Below are 7,946 nucleotides of genomic sequence, written 5' to 3'. Positions count from 1 at the left end.
TTTCTGAAGAAGGGTCTAGGCCCGAAACGTCAGCCTTCCTGCTCCTCTGATGCTGCTTGGCCTGCTGTGTTCATCCAGCTCTACACCTTGTTATCTCAGACTCTCCAGCATCGGCAGTTCCTACTATCTCTATGTCAATACACTGGTCCTCTGCTCTTCTTTGAAACAATGGAATATTTTACATCCTCTTGAGAAGGAAGAGGGAGCTCTTTTTTAATGTTTTATTTGACAGAAGAAACCATTAGCACTGCAGCACTCGCTCAGTACTGCCCTGAGGTGTCTGCCTTGATTCTCATGATCTTCACTGGAGGCAGATTGAACACACAGCTTCTGACTCAGAAACTCGAGAGCAATCAATTGAGCTATGATCACAGCAGCTTACAAACCGATTTAGCACAAACCAAGAATCAAATCCAAAGCTATTTGGTCTGATTGTTACTGCACACGCCAAAATATTTACTCAGTGAGCCATCCAGGGACAAGTTAAAGGTTTTTCAAAACTGATACAAAGGATAACTGAATAATTCAAATATTGAGAGGCTAGAGAGCCATACAGTGGTGTGGAAAAAGTGTTGCTAGAACTGACACTGGAAATCTTGATGACACTTGATAGATTTGCTGGTCTCAGCAACTTAGTTTAATTTAGTAATTCCTCTTTTCCACATTTTCCTATGCAAGGAAACAGTCTATGTTAAGACCAATGAATGACACTAAATGCAGCCCCTTAAGAGCTGTGAATAACCTTGAATGTGATTCAGTCATTTATGTGATGAAAGAGCTGGTAGTGTAAAGGTAATGTCCCTGGACTAGCAATTCAGAGGTGTGGGCTATGGCTCTGGGGCATGGGTGGAATTTAAATTCAACTCATAAATCTGGAATGAAATGCCATTCTCAGTAATGGTGACTGTGACTGAACTGTTGTAACAACCCATCTCGTTCATGAATGTCCTTTAAGGAAGGAAATCTGCCACTCTTACCTAGTCTGGCCTACATGTGACTCCAGATCCAGAACAATATAGTTGACCCTTAATTACCCTTTACCAAGTTACTCAGTTGTATCAAACTGCTAGAGGAAAGTCCAAAACAAATGAATCCTGATGGGGCACTCGACATTGACCTAGGCACTAGTATTTATAGCATCAACTCAACACCAAAGTCCTCCTTATTGATAACTTGGTGCTTGTGCCAAATTGGAACAGCAGTCACACAGGTTCGTCAAGCAACAGACCCAGCAATGACACAGTAGTGTACCGTAAAGAGGAATTGTCGTGAAGTGTGATGTGATAGTTACAAAACTGACATCTAATCAGCAATGTAGAAAATTGCCTAGGTATGTCCAGTCTGCAAAAAAAAACAGGATAAATCCACTTGACTAATTACTCCCCCATCAGACTACGGTTGATAATGAATGAAGTGGTTGCCAACAGTGCTATCGAGTAGCACTTACTCAGTAATAACCTGTTCACTGATGCTCAGCTTATGTTTCATCAGGGCTAGTCAACCCCTGACCTCATTACAGCCTTGATCCAACAGACAAAAGAACTGAACTCAAGAGATGAGGTGAGAATGATTTCTTTTGACAAGACTGCATTTGACCAAGTGTAACGAGACCTCTAGCAAAGTTAGAGGCAGTGGGAATCAGGGTAAAATTCACCACTGTTTGAAGTCTGACCCAGCACAAAGGAAGATGGTTGAGGTTGTTGGAAGTCAATCATCTCAGTCCTTACATCACTGCCGAAGCTCCCAGGGTAGAAACTTAGACACGACTTCATCAATGACCATCTGTCCATCATAAAGTCTGAAATCATAACATCCAATCATAAATGAATAATGTTTGGATCTACTCCCAATTCCTCAGATAGTGAAGTAGTCCATACCCACATGATGCAAGACCTAGACAATGTAGTTAGAAGTGAAAATGTTTGCTGATGATCACACAATGTTCTGTATCATTTGCAACTGTTCAGATACTAAAAATGCCTCTCATCAAGACTTAGACAACATTCAGGCCCTCGCTGTGAAGTGACAAATGACAAATGTGCCACACAAGTGCCAGAGAATGACCAATTCCAACAACAGGGTATCTCACCACCTTCCCATGACATTCAATGGTTACTACCATCTCTGAATCCTTCAACAGCCTGGCGATTGCCATTGGCCAGAAATTGAACTAGACCAACCACTACTGTGACAGGAGCAGGCCAGAGACGAGGTATCTTGCTGTGAAGTAACTCACCTCCTGACTGCCATGAGCCTGTCCACCATCTACAAGGTACCAGTGAGTATGTGACGCAATATCTTCAATTTTCCTGGATGGATGCAGCTCCAACAACTTTCAAGAAAGTCAACACCACAAAGACCAAAACAGCAAACTTAAATAGAATCCCATTCACCACCTTCAAAATTCACTCCCTCCACCACCAAAGCACAGTGACAGCTGTGCATACGATCTATAAGAAGGACAAAGGCACCAGACGTACAGGAATACAACTCTCTGCAAATTCCTCCCATGCCACTCGCCAGAATGATTTGGAATAATATCACTGTTCCTTCATTGTTGCTGTTGAGTCAAAATCCTGGAACTGTCTTATAGCACTGTAGGTGCCCAAACTGCATGTACTACAGCACATCAAAGAGGTAGCTCACCTCCAAGTTCTCAAGGTTCATTAGGAATAGACAATAAATGTTGACCTAGCCAGTGGCACTCACATCTGATGAACTAATAATAATAAATACAAGTGGTCCTACAGGGGGTAGATATTGTTCTACCTTTAGAAAGGTTGCCAGCAGTTTTTTTCATATTTCCAAAGGCTTTTTGGGAAGAACAACTAAAGGACAGAAATTGAATATGGAGTAATCTTACCAGCTCCAGGAGTACTTTTGCAGGCAATGGGGACAAGATTGGAATTCCGAATGCTGTGATAGTTCTCCAATGTGTTCTTAACTTCAGATGTTTTTTCCCAGAGGCGAGCTCTCCATGGGAGTGACAACCTGTTTGCCCACATTGGGTAGTGCCACAAACAATGAATTAACCACTTGTACAAAGGCAAAGGGGAGAACTGTGGGTCTGTGACATGTGATGAAAGTTTTGTGAAGTTATTGGAATAACTCCTTCCAATTGACCCAACTCTCAATTTACTATCCCCAAACTATACTTATCACGAAGACTTCTGACACCGTTTGTTTTATGTAAAACAGGAATAACTATTTCCTACTAATGTAAAGTACTTCATAAAGTATCAGGAATGGCAATGATACCAATTCTTAGAATATTAACTAACTACCTGGACTATTACCCCAAATGACCCTTTTCCACATCAAGCCAGCACTTAAACCTGACAGGCAACTCAAAAGGTTACTATTTGAGGTTAGATATCAGGTTAAAGATAGAAAGAAAGAAAGAAAGAAAGGTGGTGAGTCTTGTGGTTGGACTTAGAGTATTTGCATTTCAAGCTAGCACTTCTGACCTCCAAATGTGGTAAACCCCTCAGAGCAGCTATACCACACTTTGGTCAAGAAAGCTTAAACCTTTGAAAGAGTTCCTGAGTTGAATTGGTTCCTTCTTCTGGGCAGTCTCCTCATGGTATCCTACCAATTGAACACTCCTAATACAGCCTCTCACTGAAAACGGTCTTCCAGTTTGACCTTTCCTGCTCCAATCCCAGTTATCTGTTTGTTGCTTTAAGCAGTGTCCCTGTGGTTCCCTCTCCAGCAGCAAGCCTTCCTCAGACCTCACTGCTCAAACTCTAGCAGTCAACTCCTCACACAGGGCTGCAAGTATTGGCTTTACAACTCCAGCCCCTCAACTTCCCTCCAAAATGTAACTTTTCTTACTGACCCTTTTTGCTCCTATTGTGAGGTGATAGAGTTAAACTCCTTCTCAGTTTTGATTGGCCTTCTGTGACCAATCAGCAGACAATCTGCCGTACCCTGCTGTACCATTCCCCAGACAGCGGGGAGGGACCTGAATCAAGAACTTTATACAGAATCCCAGTCTTTTCTGATGAATTTCAAAAATTAACAGTAGAAGTTCATTATAGAAGGAAAAGCTGGAAAGAACATGTGGGTTTACATCAATCAAAGAGTATCAACTGGCAAATATCCCTGAATTGTGCACAGCAATGTGACCTTATTGGAGGGACATGACCCCTGTTGCCCCAGCCATCCAGGAGGACAGCGCACTGGTAGATCAGAGAGACATATCAGGCTGCTGTCTACACCCTGTCTCAAAGACAGAAAACTAAACAAAGAAAGAACAAAGAACAAAGAAGAATACAGCACAGAAACAGGCCCTTTGGCCCTCTAAGCCTATGCCATCAAATTTTGCCTTTGCGTACTAAAACTGTCTTCGCTTACAGGATCCGTATGCCTCTATTCCCTTCCTATTCAATGTGTTCATCCAGGTGCTTCTTGAATACCGCTATTGTGTCTGCTTCCACCACCTCCTCTGTCAGCACGTTCCAGGCACTCACTACCCTTTGTGAGAAAAACTTGCTTCACACATCTCCTTTAAACTTCCCCCCTCGCACTTTGAACCTGTGTCCCCTGGTAATTGACCCCTCCACCCCGGGAGAAAAGCCTCATACTTCTCACTCTATCCATGACATTCACAATCTTATAAACTTCTACTACGTTGTCCCTGTACCTCCTGTATTCTAATGGAAAAAAAACAGTCTATCCAACCTTTCTTCATAGCTAAAATCCCCCATGCCAGGCAACATCCTGGTGAATCTTTTCTGCACTCCCTCCAAAGCACCCACATCCTTCTGGTAGTGTGGTGACCAGAACTGTACACAATATTCCAAGTGTGGCCTAACTGTGAATTGGGCACAGATGCAGACAAGAGCGTTCTTTAGAGGGATCCCCCTTCCACACTGATGGCAGCACAGTTCTCAAGCTTTCATGTTTAGTAAACTCTCGAAGCTCTTCGACAGTACCTCTGGCCCATGCATTTCCCCTCTGCCTCAGTGGCACCCATTTCTCCCTAGTACAGCTACAGGCTGGTCACCCAGTCCTGCCAGCACCACCCTGTGCCCTCCAGCAGCCTTGTCCCATCCATCATCCTTCAGTAAAGGATAGACGAAGGAGCAGTCTTTGATCCATTCAGGGTGGGGAATCTCTGCAAGCGTTCTCACAGAGCTGACAATTTTCACAGAAAATGCTGTTGCTTTTAGAACAATTTAAACCACCCCACCCGAAACTGTACTAGTTGATTAAGTCAGCATGTTTTAAGTTTGGTGAGCAAGGAGGTTGGCACTCCTGAATAATGCAGGCAGTGAACTATACCTGGAATATCAACAGCAAGCTGCCAGGGTGACACTGAAACAATGGAACAGGTAGCAGACTACCGGAGCTCAGTGAAGACCTTGCTAGACAGAGGTGGTCAATAGTAATATATCTCTGCCCTCACACCATAGCTGCCCAGAAGAGCTTGCCATTTGCTTTAGGGTAACTGACTACAGGAAATCAAATTTTTGGACACCTTGACCTTCAAAATATCCAACAAGGCAAAAATGTAACAAGTCCAGCGTATCTTTAAGAAGTCACCCCACCTCCCAAAGGCCAGAAATTAAGTTCTTCCCGAACCTATTTATTTGCTCGAGGAGTGTCAATGGAGTGCTGACTTTAATCATACTTTAAGCAGTGTTATCCAATTAGGGATATCCCTTAAACTGTTTCTCAGCATTTTAAGTTGTTAAAATTTGTGAAAACATACGGGTTTAATGGTTCTGACAATGCCTGCTCTTGCTAATTTTTGGAAGGAGTGTACAACTATGACTAAGTATAACGTGCTGAGTTTTGGGGTCAAGAGCTAACTCAAAAGGTCAGCCAAGCTTTGATCAAAAATTACTTTGTACTTTTCTGGCAAATGACGTAAAAAACATTCCTTGCTGTGAGCCTTACTGCAAACGAATCCATTGCAAAAAAGTATGTCAGAATTTAAACGGTTTCTTTTGGCAACATCAATATAGTCTATGACTAAGGAGATATGACATTGAGTAATTGTAAAGAGATCCCTGTGAACCTAATGTGGAAATTGTCCTCAGAATTTACTGACAGGCCGCAGAACTTTTATTCGCCTTACCACTGTATTAAAATCTTGATCCATTACATAGTCTTGGGAACACTGGGACAGAAGTAGGCCTCCCTGTCTCTTGAGCTTGTTGCAGCATTCAATTAGGTCATGACTGATAGTTACCTCAACTCCATTTACTCACCTTTGAATCATATCCCTTGATACACATACCTAACAAAAATCTATTGGTTCCATTCTTGAAAACATTAATTGACTCAGAATTCACAGCCTCATGAGGAAACAGCTCCTGATTTCCACCGTCCTTCATGGGAAAAAAAAGAGTTCTGATTTTACTCTTAGGTGGCCTGGTTGTAATTTTACTCTAAGAATGTATTTACCTTGGTGTGAAGTGGTTTAAGCTTCGTGTTTGGAGTTAAAATGTAATGTATATGCAGAGCAAAATCCAAACTGTCTTTACGTGAGACTCTCACCTTCAGAGTATTGCATTTTGCATCTCTCAGGAATAGGTTTCAGATGGACTCTAAACTTAGGCTGTAGAATTGACATGAAGCAAATTCATTTCACACCTACCTGCTGTGAATGTACAGTATCAATCATTCTTTCCCAGCTCTTCAAAACTATGTAACTCTGTCACTTCTTTCATTTTCTCTGTACTTCAGATTTTTAAAATGGAAGGTTAGCGTGATATATTGGATATTTCTTCATTCACCTCATTCCTCTTGTGCTTTTTTTTTGATCCTGATGGCATCTTTTACTATGGGCCAAGTCCCTTCACTCAAGCTTCTTAACAATCTTCATAATGCTGGCATTTTTATTGATGATAATCAGTCAAGATACTAGTAATTCTGAAATGGCTGTCCACACTGTGTCTTAATGTTACAGGAGTTATATTTGGCAAGAACTCGTGTTTGATAATCAGAAGCAGAGACTGTGCAAATATATCCTGCTTGCTTGCTGGAAGTTTCTCAGTCACTGTTTTTAATAAATTGAGGATGAAACAGGAGAAGCCTATATTTCTGAGCCAGTACTCTATAATGATCCCATTTGGATATAAAGGGGAAGCCTGTAGAAGCAGCATGCGCAAAGCCTCCAGGTATAACATCATTAAATGCTGTTAACAGGAATCTTGCTTAAGTTCAGCAGAAGAAAAACAAGAGGCAGGAACTGGCACTAACACTGTGCATGTGAGTCCCTGTACTTTCTGGCTATGGATTGGTGCCATTGGTTGTATAAAGACCATAGCCCTGCCCTAATTCAATTACTACATCATTGCATACAGTTTGTGGACACATCAACTCATTTATAATATTTAGTCTGAACCTTAGAACATGTTTAATATGCAATTTGTCAGATTTGGTATCGAAAATTATTTCCAGGCATTGCTGTCTCATCACCCTCCGTTAGTCAGATAAACAGCAGTTTTAGCTATTGATCAATCCGCCCATTTTACCAAGAAATCATGACATTATTCAGCTGGTGCTTCAACCTCTCCCATCGGGTTAGAGGAGCTTACTCATTAAATGACTTCGGAGCCTTGCAGGCTTTCAATAAAGTCTCTTCCACAAAAAGGAAGACCATCTCATTGATCTTTAGGCCATAGCCCTTGAAATACATGGCCCTTACAAAGCTCAACAGGGATCCAGGTGCCTTTCCAGATTATAGACCAGCATCCCTCCCTGACTGAGCACTGTTTTATCTGTTTGTGGATATCCATTATATTTCCAGGCAGGTTTCTAGCTGCTCTCTCTTGTGATGCACACATTTGTCGTTGCCATCTAAGTTACAGGACTTTCCTTAACTCCATGACTTTTAGCAGTGTTTGTACCAGGGTCCTTGATGAGCTCAATCCCAGCAGCTGTGCTGGAAAGTGGGTGCTTAGAGTTTTCAGATTTTATGTTGCTACATGTTG

This window comes from Rhincodon typus, chromosome 11, assembly GCF_021869965.1.
Source record: "Rhincodon typus isolate 14 chromosome 11, sRhiTyp1.1, whole genome shotgun sequence".
Taxonomy (NCBI): domain Eukaryota; kingdom Metazoa; phylum Chordata; class Chondrichthyes; order Orectolobiformes; family Rhincodontidae; genus Rhincodon; species Rhincodon typus.
This window is presented reverse-complemented; position numbering follows the sequence as displayed.